Source organism: Mytilus trossulus, chromosome 1 (assembly GCF_036588685.1).
Source record: "Mytilus trossulus isolate FHL-02 chromosome 1, PNRI_Mtr1.1.1.hap1, whole genome shotgun sequence".
NCBI lineage: Eukaryota > Metazoa > Mollusca > Bivalvia > Mytilida > Mytilidae > Mytilus > Mytilus trossulus.
In genome coordinates this window covers 95606246-95626539 of record NC_086373.1, presented here as the reverse complement: position 1 = coordinate 95626539, position 20294 = coordinate 95606246, and the positions used below count along the sequence as shown (strand labels likewise).

General features: G+C 32.3%; 1 long non-coding RNA gene across 1 annotated transcript; it reads left to right on the top strand.

The window, feature by feature from the left end:
- Window positions 1-8140: 8140 nt before the first annotated feature.
- Window positions 8141-18606, top strand: LOC134691622 (uncharacterized). Its single transcript, XR_010102162.1, has 4 exons — window positions 8141-8257; window positions 15800-15869; window positions 17261-17335; window positions 18220-18606. It is a non-coding gene; the product is annotated as an uncharacterized LOC134691622 (long non-coding RNA).
- Window positions 18607-20294: the final 1688 nt, after the last annotated feature.

Sequence of the window (20294 nt, the reverse complement as noted above, 5' to 3'; positions counted from 1 at the left end):
TAAAATGGAGATCTGCATTGTTTCAAGGATATAAGATGTCGAAATATTTAACTGGGAAACTTCATAAAGACAAGGCCCCGGAGCTATAACAAAGAGAAAACTTACTAATGACCACATCCCCACTTTATAAAAGCAAGATACATTGAAAAAGGAAATGCAAACAAAAGTGAGATCTTCTTAATCATCCTCCTCAGCCAGATAGTTTCTGTAATTCCTAGCAATGCTATAAAAAATTTCAAAGCTATACACATGAATGAAAATTCTCACAATAAATCTCATGAGAAAAAGTACTCCTTCGTCGTGAACATTTCAGTATAAAAATTAAAACTTTTCTTTGAAAGAACGAAAGAGAGAAAAAAAAAGAGAGAGAGAGAGAGAGAGAGAGAGAGAGAGAGAGAGAGAAAAATCATTTTTTTATGTGTAAATGTTTTTTTTGTTGTGTAAAGTAGATCTTTTTTATCTTCACAAAACGCCACACCACCACATAGCTTGAATATTGATTCTTACATCGCGATGACCTTGAGGGGATTAATTCCGATGTATTGTTACCATAGAAATTTGACTTTCGTTTTTGACTGGTAACCGATCGTATAAATACGCGGATATCATCGAGTGCAAAATAACATATCTTATCTCTTGTTATAAATTCATTTCTTCAATGAATACTCATAAGAACGGAAATTAATAATACAAACATATTGTGTCGTTTGAAATATTTATATGCATTAAAATCTATGCACACGTATAAAAGAAATGTGTTAACGCATGCGTAGGAATATCACAAGAAAGTTCTGTGGTAAATTATGAATGTCTACTCAAATCCAATCTTTTGGAAAAATCGAATTATTATTGAAGAGTGTCTACCATGCACGTGTACTGCACTTTTATTAGAATCGTAGGATAGAATGATATACAATTGGATAAAAAATATACATACATGAAACTGCTATATACAAATAATAATATGATATATAACAACACATCAGAGTATACTGATTTGTATCACCACAATATAATAGATATTAAAGCAGCGAGATTGAATTCCCTGTCATTTATTCATCATCCACGCACGAACTTTTCTCAGTAAAAATAAATCTCAGTTTCAGGTATAGAAATGTGATTTTTTTCTGAGACAAGTGCTTGTGACCATCCACAAGAACTTGCGGTCATCCCCGATGTTCAGTACTTCAGTACTTTGATTATACTTGTAAAACAATGCAAACTCGGAACAAAAAGATTGAAAACGAAAACATAAAAATAATCAGTTTGGAAACGTTTTTTTTTTTTTTTTTTTAAAGTATAAGAAGATTTAGGTAAACCGATATACTCTGTTATATGTTGAAAATGGAAGCGCTGAACCAAATATAACCAATAGTATACAGTATAAAAAGTGCATGGAATGCATTCCTGGTCCATAGTTGTTCGCTTGAGAAAAAAAATGTATCCATGTGAACATGCACATATAGCAATTACTAAAAAATAAAAAATCTAGTAAAATGAAAATAATTGTATCATTCAAAATCGGATTTCGACCTGCTGGTAATCTGTAAGGTAGGTATTGGTCTTTGTAAGGATTTTCTATACTTTGCCAAATTCTATAATTTCAAATATTATAAAAAAAAATATTGATCGCCGACCCTTTTTTGAAGCTTGAATTTGTGAAAAAATATCAGATGAAAGGATAGCTCGTAAAATATGTTTGCGGAAGCAAACACACAACAATACAGAATCACCGTTCTCATAATAAAGTAAGAAGATGCGGCCGTATGACGAGACAAACTTCCGTTAAAGACCAATTAATAAGTTCTATAGGTTACTCTATTGCAATCAACAATGAGCAAAACCCGTACCGTATAGTCAGCTATAAAAGACCCTTAAATGACAAACGTAAAACAATTCAAACGAGAAAACTAACGGCCTGATTTATGTACAAAATATGTAAATTCCTACATAACATGAATTTTCTTAATTATTTGGTAAAACAATCCTGATTTAAAAATTGTAATCAATGAAAACATTTCATTGATTACAATTTTCATTATCACTTAACTAGTACAAAATATATATATTTGTTTAGGGGCCAGCTGAAGGACGCCTTCGGGTGCGGGAATTTCTCGTTACATTGAAGACCTGTTGGTGACCTTCTGCTATTCTTTTTTCTATAGTCGGGTTGTTGTCTTTTTGACAAATTCCCTATTTTCATTCTCAACTTTATCAAATATTTTCTTTTAAAAAAAATAGTTTTGACCTCGACCATCTTTAAATCATTGAAAGTTGGCAACGGCATTTCTTTTACAAAAATTAGGCAGTTAGTTTTCTCGTCTTAATTGTTTTATGTTGTCATTTCGGGGCCTCTTATAGCAGACTATGCGGTATGGGCTTTGCTTTTGAAGGCCATACAGTGACCTATAGTTGTTAATTTCTGTGTCATTTTGGTCTCTTGTAGAGAGTTGTCTCATTGGCAATCATAGCACATCTTCTTTTTATATATTTCAATCATTTAACCAGACATCAAGTTGTTATATTGTGTTATTGTTGCATCTATAATTCTTCGCAAAAATTAAAAATTGTTCTTGTATTTGAAATTTTGTTCAAATTCAATGGAACTTTCTATTTGCACCGCCTTAAAAAAATAAAACCGTATAAAGAAGCAACTTTAAGCGGCATTTCACATGAGTAGAATATAAGGTCAACGTTTGAAACTTTCCGTGGAACAACTTCAAAATCGTCGTTTTATTAGGAACGTCGTGTAACGCTAAGTGGCACCAATACCGTGGCACTCTCTCTCTAAAGCCCCATTTTGTCTAGGAATTAAGTGGAGGAAGAAAAATGGACAATATTTCTACTCCCCAGTCACCTTTGGGGACTTGAAAGTTAGATTATAGGTATTGACGTTTTTTATCATCTAAATAACATGTTATAGTTAGGGTCTTTCCTCTCCGCGAGGAAAGACCTTATTGTTTTTCTCATGTTTTTTTTTTCATCCAGCATTTGTTCGACATGGCCTCCCCTCGTTTCTATTGGAGTTATCAAGACCAAATATAGACCATCGGTAGACCTCATCATGAAGTAGCGTTGTTTTTGAAGATATCAATACCTTATTTGGACAATTGTTAGATCTCATCATGATGTGTTGCCATATGAGGCTGCTAAGGATTTCATCATTCTCTATGAGAGTTATGTCCCCTTGAAGTAAATTTCTTTCTTTTACATTTTTCTCAAAAAGTATTCAAGATAGAATCTGTTTGAAAACGGCAAAATGTACAAGACCAAATGGCAATGTTAATAAACATATATAATCATTTTGTTGTTAACCCTTATAAGGATTTATTTCCTTTGAAAAATATACACAATTTAAAAAAAATTGTATCTCGAGAACCGGAAGTCGTAAAGATTTGGGACTTACACCAATAATCTTAAGTTCTTGTGACCTTTAATTTGCACCCAAGGTCAAAGGTCACCAAATGCAAAAAAAAGTTACGCTGCAATTTCAAGCTTGCATATAAGACGATAAAACGATAAGAGTTTGCTGCATACTTACAGCGTATAAAATGTTCCTCTGGAAGAGCTAGATACATTTTATACGCTGAGCTCAAAAGTGTCCGACTGTTTGTTCAAAAGTTACGACGGGAGGATTCTTAAAAGTATAGTATTGTGTGTATATCTTTTTAAAGATAACAGATATCAACCTACTAAACCTGCAAAGATGTTCAGTAATTCAAGACCTTTAATTTGAGGTCAATGTTAGGTCATGATGAAAGTTCACCTTGACCTTCACATTATACTATGACCATGACCTTGTGATATTTGAAAGGTCAAGTGGTCCTGAGTTGAATGGTAGTAGTCCAATGTCTCTACGACTTCCGGTTCTCAAGTTTGGTATTGTATCATATATTTGATGATTAATTGTGACTTTAATTAACTTTGAAGTTGTCCCAATTCTTTTTCTATAATGTTGTCCTCTAACTGTACAGTAGATCATTTACCATTTAACAGATTTGAGATATCTATTGTCGTTTTAGAGATAATGCAGTTTGAAATTTTGCTAGCGGCGGCATGTATTTCTGAATCAACAACAGCTTACCACTTAAAATGTTTAAGAAATTGAAGAGGTTAACATAGTTATATATTTGACCAAATACCAAAAAAAATCGATGGAAAAAAACACCAAGAATTCATTTTGAAATTTTCATGTTTTGCATTTACTTCGAAAGTTTCATAAGTTCTATTTGTATCGTTGATATTGCATCATTTTTGGCACTTTGTCAAAAGGGGTAATCTGATATATCAAATTGAAGGTCTCAATAAACTCTACTTAAAAATGAAAATTTTGAACCTCCTTTTCATCCCAGGTGGAAGGGTGGGGTCATTTAGTGCCAAAATTCAAATTTCTCAGATGGTAAGGTTGTCGCATATCAAATGAAAGAACATAAAGCGTACATTTCAAATTTCAAATTGACGTCCCCCAAAAAATTGGTTGAATGGGGTCATTGAGTGCAAAAAATCAATTTTCTTTTACGATAGGGTTGTTGTATATTAAATGAAAGGTCATGATGTGTGCATTTGAAATATCAAATTCCCGACCTCTAAAAATTAGTAAGATGGGGTTATTAAGTGCAAAGATCAAACTTTCTAGAATATGGCGTTGTCGCATGTCAAATGAAAGCTCATAGATCTACCCTGTGTTACATTTATCATACTTCCGATCTTCAAAATGTAGGCGGATGAGGTTAGTAAGTGTAAACAGCGAAAAGTTTCAGAAAGTACGCTTGTTGTATACCGAACGAAAGGTCGTACAAAGTACATTACGAAAACATCACGTTTACAGGAAAGACCTTTCAATTGTTTTAAAAATAATTGAATTACTAGTTAGGTCTTTCCACTTTTCTGTGGAAAGTCCTATTGTATTTGTTCTGATTATTATTATTATTATTATTATTATTTTTTTTTTTCTTCCGCCAAATTTTTTTCTTGCGATAAATGTTTGTTTCGCAATATGTCGCTTAGATATTTCTCATATGGTATCGTATAGTTTATGCGCTTTTAAATTTCACCCTGCTAAGCCGAACCATTTTCTTTGTGAGAGTTATCTCCCTATTCACTGTTTATCATGTGTGTGCATCTCCTTCATAACAAAAAAAGATAGCGACAAAATTCTTTTCACAAATTGTTCGTTACATCCTCAGTAATTTTTGGCGTATTTGGATCGAAGCGATTCGATGAAATTTTATAGGAGTTATCTACCTTTACGGAATAAATTTGTCGCTATATTTTTTTAACTCATAAACCATTAACCGTATAACCCTGGAATGTTTTTATTTGAGTCCCCTGATTCCTAACTAAGAAAATTAGGTCAAGGTCAAAGGTCAAGGTCATATTTTAGATTTTCATATGTCTTTGATTTCCCTATAATTCTTGAATGGTTATAGATACAGAAAATTTAAGCAGTGAAAAATGTTGAGTACTTCAAGGGGCAACTTTGTTACTTTATGATTGTATTGGTTTTACCATTATGTAAGGGACATAACCCCCATTGATGGTTTATAAAAAGCCATTATTGGGCAAAACTCTTAAACAAAAGGTCCTTGACCCATAGGGTCTTTTGCAATGACATTGTGAAGCAATGACCTTGACAAAGGTCACAAGGTCAAAGGTCAAGGTCATGTCCATATGTGATTTGGGGCACTACTTGAAGAGTTTTATGTGTGTTTGCCTACCTACCAACCAACCAACCAACCAACCAATCAATCAATCAATCAATCAATCAATCAATCATGATCATGATCAATCAACCAATAATGATCATGATCAATCAATCAATCAATCAATCAGAGGATTCAAGATTTTCTTTGTTTCTTTTACGCTGTTTCAACTGATCCTATCCAACGTGTTTAATCAACCAACCAACCAACCAACCAACCAACCAACCAACTAATCAATCAATCAATCAATCATGATCATGATCAATCAATCATGTTTCTGTCTCATGTGTTTAATATAGGGTCCAAGATCTTTGTTTCTTTTTCGCTGTTTCAATTGACCCTATCCAACGTGTTTAACCAACCAACCAACCAACCAACCAACCAACCAACCAACCAGCTAATCAAGTAATCCATCAATCAATCAATCAATCATGATCATGATCAATCAATCATGTATCCGTCTCATGTGTTTAATATACGGTCCAAGATTTTCTTTGTTTCTTTTTCGCTCTTTCAATTGACCCTATCCAACGTGTTTAACCAACCAACCAACCAACTAATCAATCAATCAATCAATCAATCAATCAATCAAGTAATCAATCAATCATGATCATGATCAATCAATCAATCAGTCAAGTAATCAATCAATCATGATGATGATCAATCAATCATGTTTCATGAAAAATTGAAATTTAATATTGTTCTTGCGTCACTTCTGAAAAAAAAATCCACATGTACTCTGAAACTACAAGTACAATCGACCTCAAAATTTGCAGTCAGCAGTGCATACATGTACTAAAAGTTTATAAAAAAACTTGGTGCAGCTACCTCTCAAGAATTTTCCTAGAGAAAATAAATGGCAATGCCGTAAAAATCGCTGGCTAGGTCCGTAAATCTCAGTAAAAACCTACAATAAAATGTCCGCTCCGAGATTGAAATACTAATCTGTGTTACAAACAAGTGCTGAAAAATGTACATTATCAGAAAATAATCAATAAATGTGTTTTAAAGTTACACCGGATCAATTAAATCCAAAACATGCACTGCCCGTGAACTGTCAACAAGATGTCAATTTCCTACAATGACAAAAGAAATTACATTGTGTACATTCCATCTCTATAGATGTTGTCTGTCCAACGTCCCGACCTAAAGAGAAATAAAAAGACTATCTTTTCGTTATTATAAACCCGTGTCACGTGATGTGGCGCGCGCGCTGTACCTAAAATAAAAGAAAAACTTTCCAAACTAAACATGAACCTTTTCCGGTAACAATAATATAAACCCCATACAGAAACAAACAAACAAACAAACAAACAAACAAACAAACAAACACCCCCCCCCCCCCCCCCCCAATTCAATTAATTTTAAAGGGGGAAAGACCCCCTACAATTGCTTTTTTAAAGCAATTGATTTATATTTATTATTATTATTTTTTTTTTTTTTCCGCCAAATTTTGTTCTTGCGATAAATGTTTGTTTCGCAATATGTCGCTTAAATATTTCTCATATTGTATCGTATAGTTTATGCGCTTTTAAATTTCACCCTGCTAAGCCAAACCATTTACTTTGTAAGAGTTATCTCCCTATTCACTGTTTATCTTCAGAGCGCATCTCCTTCGTAACAAAAAAAGATATCGACGAAATTCTTTCTACAAATTGTTTGTTACATCCTATGGATGTTTTGGCTAATTTGGATTGAAGCGGTTCGATGAAATTTTATAGGAGTAATCTACCTTTACGGAATAAATTTGTTGGTATGTTTTTTTAACTCATAAACCGTTTACCATATAACCCTGGAATGTTTTTATTTGAGTCCCATGGGTCCTAACTTAAGAAATTAGGTCAAGGTCAAAGGTCAAGGTCATATTTTAGAGTTTCATCTGTCTTTGATTTCCCTATAATTCTTGAATGGTTATAGATACAGAAAATTTAAGCAGTGAAAAATGCTTAGTACTTCAAGGGGCAACTTTGTTACAGTATGACTGTATTGGTTTTACCATTATGTAAGGGACATAACCCCCATTGATGGTTTATAAAAAGCCATTATTAGGCAAAACTCTTAAACAAAAGGTCCTTGGCCCATAGGGTCTTTTGCAATGACATTGTAAAGCAATGACCTTGACAAAGGTCACAAGGTCAAAGGTCAAGGTCATCTCAAAGTGTCGATTTGGCTACACCCGGTTGGTGATTTAACCTGGAGCCGATTTGGGCCTGTTACCTGTTACCTTATCTGTAATTTCCACCTAATCGTCTGAGGAGATACTTATTAATAAAATAAGATAGAGATCCTAGAATTAAAATTATTATATAAACAGAAATGCAAAGATCTTCATTAACATTAATTTTGAAGACATGACAAATCCGGAATTTATATCCAGACAGGCCCGGGGTTGTTAAAGTATTAGAAAAGTTAGTCCGGTTTCCACATCCGCTTGCATGCTCGCTTTGCATACAGACACTGACTTAATCTCACAGGGTTTGACATTTCGAAGTTAGTTTGTACATTATTGAAGAAACAGTTTTCTATCGTCATTCATCCATCGTTCTTAAGTTTAGGTAAGCACAACGAAGTATCCGTTCACTGGTTATTGTCAAGGACGTGCATATAATTAACGCCCACAGACACATGCATTTGTTTATGAATTTATAATTCTTTGTTAATATCCATGGGAAGGTCGACTAACTATATAAAGCTTCTGTCTATATCATATGGACAGTTGACCTTCCCATGGATAAAAAGGGTCCTTGTTATTGTTAAGCTTTTTGACATTACTGCCATTAATAGGAAATAGAAGCGACTATACATGTACACCTTGTTGCTAGATGCTATGAGGTATCAGGTCCGTTTGCGCCAAAAACACTTCCGCACCCTACACATTCACGCCTTGCATGTTCCCACCAAAGGTCTGTTCCCACTCTCACGTTTGCATCCAATTTTAAAGAAAATTCTAGTTGAATAATTAGAAAAAAGGGATTGTTGTTTTTAATAGGGCTCTCCACGGTTAGTTCGGCCATATTGGATAGGGGCAGATTTTGTTGAAAGAGGTGGAAATAGTATGAAAGTATGGGAAATCCTATGCGTGTTTCCAAGCAACAGCTCTGTTTTAATTATGTTTTCCCGTATTTTTCACACCATTTTAACCTCCATTATAAAAATCGGCCCCCTATCCGATATGGCCGAACTAACCGTGAAGAGCCCTATTACGTTGATGTAAATACTGCATGTATCCAGATATAAACATTGGTAAGTTGTTCACCTAGGGACATTTTTTTCTTACTTTTTCTAAAGACTTGGGTTTGATTTTTTATTACCATGTATTACATGTATTAAATTGTCAAGATTGGTTACTTTAAATTCACCTAATCGCTATTTATTCCATTCCGAATAAGTTCTAAAATTACACAACTTTTTCATCCAGTTGAAAATATAAATAAGCTTTATTTAGAGTTGACAAGGTATATAAACATAGACAAACATAAGCTCTAATGAGCTTTTAACCGACATATGTCATGTATTTGACTTTTTTAAGAATACAACATTTATAACAAGGCACTGGCTACGGTTACATGGAAATGTAACAATAATAAAAATATTATTGTTACATTGGAGACTTATTCATTGTAATTGCCGGAATGCATTGTTGTGTAAGGAACCAATTAATTACGAATGTAACAATAATTATTGAGGCTACGGTTACATGGCGTTATTGTTACATGTTGAAAAATAGCCAATGCACGAGGGGGCTAGTAATATGTACTAATGATAATAAAAGTTAAAGACATTTATTTTATATACAATATATACAGTCAGGGGTACTTCTTATACAAGTGTATTTTATTTACTTGAAGAAGTAAAAAAAAATATACACATATAAGTAAATTTGTAGGATACTTATACAAGTGAATTTTATTTACTTGTATAGGTAAAAAAAAATTGCCTGAGTTAGGTCCCTTCGGCATTCAGATTTTTTTACTTGTATAGGTAAAAAAATCAACCTTTCTTCTTTTCTTGAATTCTGAATATTTCTTTGCTCTAATAGAATTTTATTAAATTGTGTACCCTTTGCAGATGTCTTTACTAATCATTTAAGTGTAATTTCATGGACAATGAAAGTCCCATTTTTCTGTTATCTTCTTAACACTGCTCATTTACAAGCCCCAAAGGAGCAATTTTTGAAGGCCTTGCGCAAATATACAAGATCTTTGCTCAATCAGTTTCTTTGATGAATTAATGAGATGAAACATTGAACTTTAATGAAAAAAATTGAGCAAACCTGGGAAAAATCATTAAAGGCATGATTTTACAGAAAATTAAGGGGAGATTATTCAAACATTATTTATTTACTTATATGTGTATATTTTTTTTCACTTCTTCAAGTAAATAAAATACACTTGTACAAGTAGTACCCCTGACTGATATACAATAATAACATACAATTTCTTGATTTTTTTTATTTACAATGACAGTTTCTTCATATCCAGTCATTGAAGTGGTTTTTGGAGTAAATGTTCAAGTCCGACAAATATTGATGAAACAACTCCAAGCAATATTCGTATATATAGGTATATTGGTTAAAAAAGGGGGGAAAATACCTTTGGTTTGGGTGAGCTCTATCTGATTTTGAAACGAAATTGTTGAATAATGATATTTATTATTTATTATTATGAAAAGTATTATTTAGTACATATGAAAGAATTTAGCAACAAAACTATAGAAGATTTAAGTTTAATAAATCTAGCGTACATTGCTGTCATATTTTGATGTAACAATAACACAATGTAACTGTAGCCTCAACTTTGCAACTTTGCATTCCGGCAATTAGTCTCCAATGTAACAATAATATTTTTATTATTGTTACATTTCCATGTAACCGTAGCCAGTGCCTTATAACAATACAACACATTGTATCTTTTCCAAAATAAAAATATTCTTTTAAAAGTTTGCCAGGTTTGTTAAAAACTTTGGTTTTAGATAGATAAAGATTGACCACTAAACATTATTTAGTACAAAATGTTGGTAAATCATCAAGTCGTTTTTGAAGACCTGCCATGGAACTAGAAAAAATAACAATATCATCTACATGTACATACATGAGGCAGTCAATCCTGTGACCGTTTATATCAACAGCATCTTAAGCTTTCCTTAAATGCATCCGGTAAATCATTTATGAAAATCTTGAAAAGGTTTGGACTTAAAACTTGCTTTTTGAGAATAAAAAGTAGGAGTAAGCACATCACCTCCATTTGTATTTTAACACTTTTTTGAAATAAAGAAAGCAAGCATAAAGTTTCCCACCTTTCATACTGGTGTAATTATCCATTATAGTTTTTGATACAAACATGTGATCCGATGTCCTACTTTTACTTGAAAAACCAATCTGACATGTATTTTGTCGTTATGTATGACGTCATGAAGTCATAATGGATTTCAATATTGACCCTCAATATACATGATATACATAGAAATAGAGATATTGCGTCAATATACCTCATATGTACCTTTATTCTCAATTTCATATTGTCTACTGTTCTCCGGACAATATGCAGTAGCGTCATGACTATATGAATTCCAGTCAATGTTTGTTGTATGATAATACTTTTTACATTTCAATGAAGTAAGAATTTATAAGTAGATATACATGTAGGAAGATGTGGTATAAGTGCCAATGAGACAACTCTCCATTCAAGTCACAATTTATAAAAGTAACCATTACAGGTCAAGGTAAGGCCTTCAACACGGAGCCTTAGCTCACACAGGACAGCAAGCTAAGAAGGGCCCCAAAAATTACTAGTGTAATACCATTCGAAAGGGAAAACCAACAGTCTAAACTTCATAAAAACTAGTAAGGAGAAACACTTATGAACGACATACAGTCAGGGGTACTATGTGTACAAGTTTTTTAGCTCACCTGGCCCAAAGGGCCAAGTGAGCTTTTCTCATCACTTGGCGTCCGGCGTCCGTCGTCCGTCGTCCGGCGTTAGCTTTTACAAAAATCTTCTCCTCTGAAACTACTGGGCCAAATCAAACCAAACTTGGCCACAATCATCATTGGTGTATCTAGTTTAAAAAATGTGTGGCGTGACCCGGTCATCCAACCAAGATGGCCGCCACGGCTAAAAATAGAACATAGGGGTAAAATGCAGTTTTTGGCTTATAACTCAAAAACCAAAGCATTTAGAGGAAATCTGACATGGGGTTAAAATGTTTATCAGGTCAAGATCTATCTGCCCTGAAATTTTCAGATGAATCGGTTAACCTGTTGTTGGGTTGCTGCCCCTGAATTGGTAATTTTGAGGAAATTTTGCTGTTTTTGGTTATTATTTTGAATATTATTATAGATAGAGATAAACTGTAAACAGTAATAATGTTCAGCAAAGTTAGATTTACAAATAAGTCAACATGACCGAAATGGTCAGTTGACCCCTTTAGGAGTTATTGCCCTTTATAGTCAATTTTTAACCATTTTTCATAAATCTAAGTAATCTTTTACAAAAATCTTCTCCTCTGAAACTACTGAGCCAAATTAATCCAAACTTGGCCACAATCATCTTTGGGGTATCTAGTTTAAAAATGTGTGGCGTGACCCGGTCAACCAACCAAGATGGCCGCCACGGCTAAAATTAGAACATAGGGGTAAAATATTAATGCAGTTTTTGGCTTATAACTCAAAAACCAAAGCATTTTGAGGAAAATTGACATGGGATAAAAATGTTTATCAGGTCAATATCTATCTGCCCTGAAATTTTGAGATGAATTGGACAATCGGTTGTTGGCTTGCTGCCCTCCAATTGGTAATTTTTAAAGAAATTTTGCCGTTTTTGGTTATTATCTTGAATACTATTATAGATAGAGATAAACTGTAAACAGCAATAATGTTCAGCAAAGTAAGATCTACAAATAAGTCAACATGACCTAAATGGTCAATTGACCCCTTAAGGAGTTATTGCCCTTTATAGTCAATTTTTAACAATTTTCATTAATTCGGTAAATTTATGTAAATTTTTACCAAATATTTTTCTCTGTTACTAATGGGCAAGGTTCATTATAGATATAATTGTAAGAAGCAAGAACGTTCAGTAAAGTAAGAACTTCAAACACATCACCATCACCAAAATACAATTTTGTCATGAATCCATTTGTGTCCTTTGTTTAATATGCACATAGACCAAGGTGAGCGACACAGGCTCTTTAGAGCCTCTAGTTTTATTTACTTGAAGAAGTGAAAAAAATATACAAATTATATTATAAGTAAATAAATGATGTTTAAATAATCTCTCTTTAATTTTCTCAAAAAATTACTTGTATAATAATAATAGTGATAATAATGATTTTTCCCAGGTAAGCTCATATTTTTTAATTAGAGTTCAATGTTTTATCTCATTTATCAACTGAAATTACGATTATCCCAATATGGTGATGATAGATATAGGTAAAATCTTTTCTTAAATGTAGAATGTTTTTGTCAATAGTTACTCAGCTGCAAGGTTTATCTATACCATTTCATCATATTTAAATCGTAACGGTGCACTGGAATTGTCTAAGCGCTTTAAAAATTGCCGTTGAAAAATTCTGGATGATTATCGTAACTCCGAAAAAAGATAATCGTAATTATGGTATTTAAAAATGAAAAGATAATCATAACTGGAAAGTGTTTTATTGATATTGACACTAAAAACGTATATCTGATAGCATATTATGAAATTATGGCGATGAATTATTTATGAAACGTTCCAACATCTTATGACATTTCTTTTTATGCATATATTATTAATAGTTCTTATGAAAACGGCTACATACTAATATATCATAAAATTGGAAGGGTGAACAAGCTTCAAGAAATTTGGAAATGGGAAAAAAAAGAACTATTTTAATATACAGAAATCTAAAAGAACTAGGTATGCGACAAAATACAATGTATGTGAATGAGCGATGGAAATTATGATACATGACAATAATTGTCAGGCAACACGCGTGTGTCACCCTACACCAGATTTCTGATTGAGACAGTAAATAAAAATTAATTTATCCTGAAGTAAATGATATAGTTAATATTGTTTAAATTCATACATTGCAGGTGGCTATATGGGCTATTTCTGCTCCCGGGAAGCCACTGTTGATTTAATTCTAGAACATATATCCTATTATGCCATAACGAAGAAGGAAAGGCATTTAGTATTCGTCAAAAACAGTTTGGCGAGAAATTAGGGGCTACAGTTTTCATGACACTTTATTATTCATGGATGATAACACAACTTAAAAGTCATAAAGAACAAGGGATAACTTTGAAAATTAACACAACCGACAAAAAGATTAAAATTCATACATACTCGGTATATGTAAAGTATGCTGCATACATATGCATGGAAGAGATTGTAGAGAAAAATATTGAAGGTACTTAACAAGGAACATTTTTGTATTTGCATACTTGCCATATAATTAGTACTTTTCTAGTAAATGAAAACAAAAAATATTTAAAATCATACATGTATTATATCAGTATAAAAGAGAAAAAAGTGAATTCAAGGGTAAAAATATGGACGGCAATATTTATTGAATTATAAGGAAAAGGGAAATATGAACACTCATATCTCCCGATAAAAGTATCAACTAATAAATCTGATAATGCAGTCATAAAGTTATTGATGGAAACTTTTGTTCATTTCGCACATAATTTTAGTATAAACGTGATATTGGAGGCAAAAATATGACATATGAAAATGTGGTATACGTGACTTTCAATTTGAGCAATGAATTGAAAGGATTGCACTTTTGGGTTATGGGATATAACTTATCCATCCTTTTTCTCCCCGCCCCACAAAAAGAAAAACAAAACCAAACAACCAACAAACAAAAACAAACTTAAAAGCGTACACAACATTGAAACTTTGAAAAAAAATAAGGATATCTACTCACCACAATAACTGACTTTTCCATATATCTTTAACAGGTACATGTATATATCAAAAGATTATGCATATCGTTGTCAGTTAATATGAATAAAAATGTATAGGTAAATTTGTCCTAGATATTAACCTGGAAGTTTCTTCATTTATTTTTATATGCGTTAATGTCATTGTTAAACTAAACATTTGCATTTTTAACACACAAAATACCATTGAAATACTGAAAGACACATTTATTATGTTCATGATGTTTCAGGTACTTTTATCATGTTTATCCGATAAAGAAAATTACGATTATCAAAGAAGAAAAATACTATAGAGTTATGATTATCATCCGGAATTTTTCAACAGCTATTTTCAAAGTGCTAAGACAATTCCAGTGCACCTTTACGATTCAAATATGATGTAATGGTATAGATAAACATACATTTAAGAAAAATGAGTATTAAGATTTTTCCTATATCTACCGTCGCCATATTGGGATAATCGTAATTTCAGTTACGATTATCTCTTTAATACCAGTGATTAATTCAACAAAGAAACTAATTGCATAAAGATCTGAAGTATTTGCGCAAGGTCTTCAAAAAATGGTCCTTGGGGGCATGTAAATGAGTAGTGTTCTGAAGATAAAACCAGGAAGCAATTCCCCTGACATATTTTCTGTATGCAAAGTGACCTCAGTGTGACCCATCTCGTAAAATTCCCATGATCGCAATACACATGGATGTCCTTAAAATAAAGTTAAACTATTATCTGAAATTTTATGTTAAACACGTTCTCAATTGCCATGCTTTTTTGTTTGTATTTTGTCCATTGTTTACTAACTGGTGACAATCTTTAAACTTTGGGTTCAAAACACGAACTTCAATTACCTGCCATATTTTCACAACACAGACCGATTGAAAAAAAAAATTGACAATTATACGAAATTTACACGAAAAAAATGATAAATGTGTGCTCAAAAGACTAAGTTTATGATTTTTGTATCCATTGGTTCAAGAATTGGAAGACCATTATTTTTTACCGGTCACTCCTTTCTTATGACTTTAAGTATCCTACAAACATGACAAATTTACTTATAATGTGTATATTTTTTTTCTACTCCTAAGTAAATAAAAATAACTTAAATAAGTAGTACCCCTGACTGACATAAATAAACAATAAGATTCATTATGTTTTCTTATTTATTTTCAGATAATTAGCATTGGAGAATAAGCATTTGACTGGTCTTATGGTCACAGTTGGTTGCATCCTGTATAATTTAGTAAGGATAATTCAAGAACAATGTAAAACATTAGACAAATCTTTTCATACCATCAGGTGCACATGACAGATTTCTTAATTAAGCACATTCATGACATATGAGACCAAAAATCTAAAAAGTTGCCAAAAGATCATAGTCATTCAACACATCTGAAACCAAAAATTTAGAAAACAAACAATTAATTTCATTAAACACTTTCAAAAACCAAAAGTTTAGGCAGCTAACAAAAGTAAAGATCAATAATATTGAGAATGGAAATGGGGAATGTGTCAAAGAGACAACAACCCGACCAAATAAAAAAAAAACCAACAGCAGAAGGTCACCAACAGGTCTTCAATGTAGCGAGAAATTCCCACACCCGGAGGCGTCCTTCAGCTGGTCCCTAAACAAATATATACTAGTTCAGTGATAATGAACGCCATACTAATTTCCAAATTGTACACAAGAAACTAAAATTAAAATAATACAAGACTAACAAAGGCCATAGGCTCCTGACTTGGGACAGGCGCAAAAATGCGGCAGGGTTAAACATGTTTGTGAGATCTCAACCCTCCCCCTATACCTCTAACCAATGTAGAAAAGTAAATGCATAACAATACGCACATTAAAATTCAGTTCAAGAGAAGTCGGAGTCTGATGTCAGAAGATGTAACCAAAGAAAATAAACAAAATGACAATAATACATAAATAACAACAGACTACTAGCAGTTAACTGACATGCCAGCTCCAGACTTCAATTAAACTGACTGAAAGATTATGATTTCATCATAATCAAACACATTTGAGATTATTTTCAGAAAGCAAACAAATATGTTGGTAATTTTAAACAGGAAAAACATAGTCAGTGAGGTAATAAAACACATTTGAGACCAAAAGTTGAGAAAGCAAAGAAGTTTTAAGTATTCTTCCTTGGACACAAAGGAACCCTTGCCCACATTGACAAATTTGTATTTTTATTAGTGTCTTTCTTAATATCCTGGGTTAATTATCAATTGAAAATCCAAACTTTGTAAAGAAATATTCAGTGTAGTATTGTCCACTCTTTAATTACAAATATATAACAATATGTCAAAGCTTAATGGTATTTTTATCCCAGTTGCAGTAACTACTGTAAATTCAGAAATTAATGCGAGGGTTTTATTATTGCAAAAATTGCGACAGAGTTGTAAACACAATAAATTAAACTCGCATTTTGAAACATTTTATTTGAATTTAACAGGAATTTTCTCAAAATCGTAAAAAATAAAATCGCATTTAAGTCTAAAATGACAAAATCGCAATATTAAATGCACGCAACAATTTCTGAATTTACAATACTATTTTATATTGATACTGAAAATATTAGTGTTAAGAATTTGTCAGTTTTATTAACTTTGCATTTTGATTTTCAGATCACAATATAATTACTGGAGAATTTGCAGTGAAATTAGCTAAAGGTCACAGTTGGCTGCCTACTTTATATCCTGGTAAGGATTACTCAGTCAGAACAAAACAAAGATTTGTGATAAAACAAATCCTGTTATGCTTGCAATATGCACATGACTGGTTTCTTACTCAAACTCATGTTAGACCAACAGGTTAAACAATGAAAAAATAAATGGTGCCTACATTTAATACATTTAACGCCAAAAGTTAAGAATTAGACATGTAAAGGTACAGTATTCTAAGGACATACTGGGATTGATAACTTTGAGAGGCATTGTGTCTGACATGACAGTCTTAAGGACAGACACAAAAACCAGGTGTGATATCATGCTGTTTAGTAATTAAGGTTACCTGAATCATGAAGCATGAATGATAAACTCTTAAAAGTCTTCATCAAACACATTTTTATTATCAAAAGATTTAATAGAAAGCAAACACATATAATATGTATAAAGTTACCTCCACCTATGTAATAGCAAAAGATTTATGAATTCAATAATACTTAATTTTAATTGTAATATACTGATTGGCATGTCCACAACATGAGTCTAAAATCACATCTTTTATATCACCTACTACCGGGCTACAGTCCATGCTTAATGCAATGTTAACTGAAAAAAATGAACATTCTTTACCCATTGGTGCTTACAAGCACTTTTATTAATGTTTTGTCCCTTAATAACCTTATAGGATATTTTTTTTCTGTTCTCTAACTTAAGTTTGTCTCAACTAAATTTAATAAAATGCATCTATAATGTTTGTGAACACTGAATTAACCCTTTATAATGTTATATGCTAGCTGGGGCAGCATCTGTGTCCCTATGGACACATTCCCTAATTATCAACAAATGCACAGAACTTAAAACTTTAGTCATGATTGTAATGCCAATGTTTATGCTATACTTAAAAACTTTTTCTCTTATAGGTCACAGTGAAGTCCTTGAACTATAAATCTGGTTGTTATTCCTGGATACATAAACAGATTAGACTTGGTAGGAGTCATTTGAAAACAAAGAAGAATATATTGTAGATGTATATAATATAATTTTGTGTGATCTTAATTATGGATGTAAATTACCATGAGAAGAAGGGAAGGCTTACATGTATGCCCTTGCCCATGTTGCCCCAGAGCAAATGAACATTTTAAAATGATACATCTTTATGTAAGAAAAAATGTTTGTTTTGATTACTTCATTGCCACTATTCAGGAAAGAGCTATTTCAGTATTATGTATGGATTCACATTGATATAAGACACAACATTGTTACCTAAAAAAATTGAAATTATAATTATACATTGCTCTTCAACTTCATACTTGGCCTTTATAAAAAAATATATTATAGCATCACTGATGAGTTTTTTTGTAGATATAGTGCACGTCTGGCACAAATATCAAATTTCAATCCTGGTATCTACATTTATGATGAGTTTATTGTAAGGTCTTCTATGATGAGATGGATAAACTTCAACCCAAATAAAAAAAAACAGGATTGAACTATATAATATAGCAATATTATCAGGCTTGTTGTGAAAAAAGTGTAGTTAACATGATTAATGAATGCTATTGTCATTTTATATTAAAGCAGACTAACATCTCCTGGCTTCTCCAGTGACATTTGAATGTTAAAATTGTTTTGTCCATCCATTGGACAATGAGTTCAACACATTGAGGCTCTTTTTTTTTACTTCTTCAACACTTACTCATTATTTTTTATGCCACCCACTAAGCGGAGGATTTTATACCCCTTGTCTAAGCCGAGGGGCATTAAGTTTTACCCTTCAGTACATCCTAAAGTGGTTTTCCTATCTCTAACTCAAGTTTGCCTCAACCAAATGTTATGAAACTTACACACAATTCTTATTTTTAGCAAACTTAGATCAAGTTTGAATTTTTGTGTCACAGATGTCACTTTACCACTCTTGAGTCATGCCCTTTACAAATTGAAAATTTACACAATTTTTTGTTTGGTTTCTGTTCTCCAACTTCAGTTTCCTCAACCAAATGGTTTGAAACTTTCACACAATGTTTATAAGCACAAAATACAGGTCAAGTTCTCATTTTGGTGGTATTGCTTAAACCGTTCTAGAGTTATGTCCCTTTACAAATGGAAAAACTGCTGAATGGTTGTTTCCATTTTCTTACTTAAGTTTGTCGAAACCAAATGGTATGAAACTTATTCACAATGGGTATTACCATGAAACACAGTTTACCCTAGAATTTTGGTGGCGTCATATTTTCTGTTCTGAAGTTATGTCCCTTTACAAATAGAAAAATTTGCAGAAATTTTCATTTCCCTTACCTTACTTTAATTTGTTTCAACCAAATATCAATTTACTTATACACAATACTCAGGACTTATAACCTTGTAACTCAGATCAAGAACAAATTTGTGTCACTTTTACAGTCATAAATGGTTATGTCCATTTATAACTTTATATGATATGCAAGCGGGGGTATCATCTGCGTCCCGTGGACACGATCCCTATTTACATAAAGATAAAAAAAAAGTATAAATATCCTGTACATACTTGACATTGATGCCTTATGATTGGAAAATTTTGTCATGCATATGTCTTGTTTATGACTGCGTCAAAAAGTACTGGTATAGGGTTTTTATGAGCAATCTTTTCTGGGATCATCGATGATAAGTTGTCTCTATTTTACATTTATATGTAGAATCATTGCAAGGTATATATGTTATCACAGGGAAATTGTAAATTCTTAGCATACTATACAGTTGGATATTTGTGGTACAATCATGTAGTTGTTTCATTTTTGTCTTTCGGGTTTTGGTGGATATATGTCTCATTGGCAATCAAACCATAAATAACACATTTCTTATAGTTTTTAATTCTAGGGAGTTGTGAAACTGTAACAACACTATTGTTGGCATGATTATTCTTATTCTTCCTGAAAATGCAGGAAATATTTGCTACTGGATATTAAGCATAAGACTATCAACATAATTATACTTCTTGTCATCTTTAAATGGTAACATT